This window comes from Trichechus manatus, unplaced genomic scaffold (genome assembly GCF_000243295.1).
Source record: "Trichechus manatus latirostris isolate Lorelei unplaced genomic scaffold, TriManLat1.0 scaffold00027, whole genome shotgun sequence".
NCBI classification, from domain to species: Eukaryota; Metazoa; Chordata; class Mammalia; order Sirenia; family Trichechidae; genus Trichechus; species Trichechus manatus.
The window spans coordinates 19,217,786-19,219,250 of NW_004443963.1; positions in this window are offsets into that span (position 1 = coordinate 19,217,786).

A 1,465-nucleotide genomic window follows, 5' to 3' on the forward strand; every position below is an offset into this window, starting at 1 on the left:
GGCCTGCCTCCAGTATATAAATGAATGTTCTGACAAAGCTCTCTTTTCCCCTCCTCCTCTTCCTCTCTTTTCCTTCCTCCTCCTTACCTTCCCCCTCCCACTCCGTCTCTACCCTTTACTCTTCTCATTGCCTGACCTCTGGTTCTTGGGACGTAAGCCTGCAGAAGTCTTCAGCCTGCCACCTGACCTGCAGATTTTGGGTTCGTCAGCCCCCGCAACCACGTGAGCCAGCAGAAGCCTTCAGCCTGTTGCCTGACCACAGATTTGGGACTTGCCAGCCCCCACAATTGCGTGAGCCATTTCCTTGAATTAAATCTATGTATACTTATGTATATATGCTTCACTGATTTTGCTCCTCTAGAGAACCCAGACTAAGACAGACAGGAAGACAGCCTGTGGCCAAGTGAGCATTACTGTGTGCCAGGCACTGTGCCAGTCACCTGGGAAAAAGAAGTCAGGGTCCCAGCCCTCATGGAGAATCCAACCCTAGTGGGGAGCAAAATATTAATCAGATAATCACAGAAATAAATGTCAAATTGCAATGGTAACACGAGCTACAAATGAGAAGTATGAGAAAGAGAAAGGTGATGTGAGAGAGGAGTAGACTTGCTCAGGCAGGTCACAGAGGGCTTTGCTAGGAGAGAGACGTTACACACTGATGGAGAGGATAAGAAGGATGGAATGAGTGAATGGAGGAGGGCGGCCCGTCTGCAGAGAGAACGGCCCATGCAAGAGCCCTGTGCTGGGAGGAAACGCTGATGAATGCCCTGATATGGATGACCCAAGGGCTCTTGTTTGGAATGTACAAGAATTGCAGTTATGTGGTGGCAACTGCAGCTTGGTGGTTCAGTGGTAGAATTCCCACCTCACACGTGGGAGACCTGGGTCAGTTCCCAGCCAATGCACCTCATGCGCAGCCACCACTTGTCTAGCAGTGGAGGCTTGCATGTTGCTATGAAGCTGAACAGGTTTCAGCAGATCTTCTAGACTATGATGGACTAGGAAGAAAGGCCTGGCAATCTACTTCTGAAAATCAGCCAATGAAAACTCTACGGATCTTAATGGTCTGATTTGCAACTGGTCACGGGGATGGTGCAAGACCAGGCAGCGTTTTGTTCCATTGTGCATGGGGTCATGTGAGTCTCAACTCATCAACCAATTCATTTCACAAGGGGGAAACAGGAAATTTTGGTTCATAGTGGTTCTGCTGTCTCTCCTGGATCTCACTAGGAAACAGACTGAAAACCCAATGTCAGCTCCATGACCAACACCTGACAAAGCTCTGGCTTGTCAGACAAATGGATTTCAAGCACAAACCAGGAGGTGGTGCCAAGATGGTAGAGTAGTCAGATGCTTCCAGTGGTCCCTCTTACAACAAAGACCTCACAATCTAGGAGTCCTGAACATCAAAGGCAAAGTTGAAGAATCAGACCGAGTGGCAGGGGAAGGGAGAGATGGTTCAGAA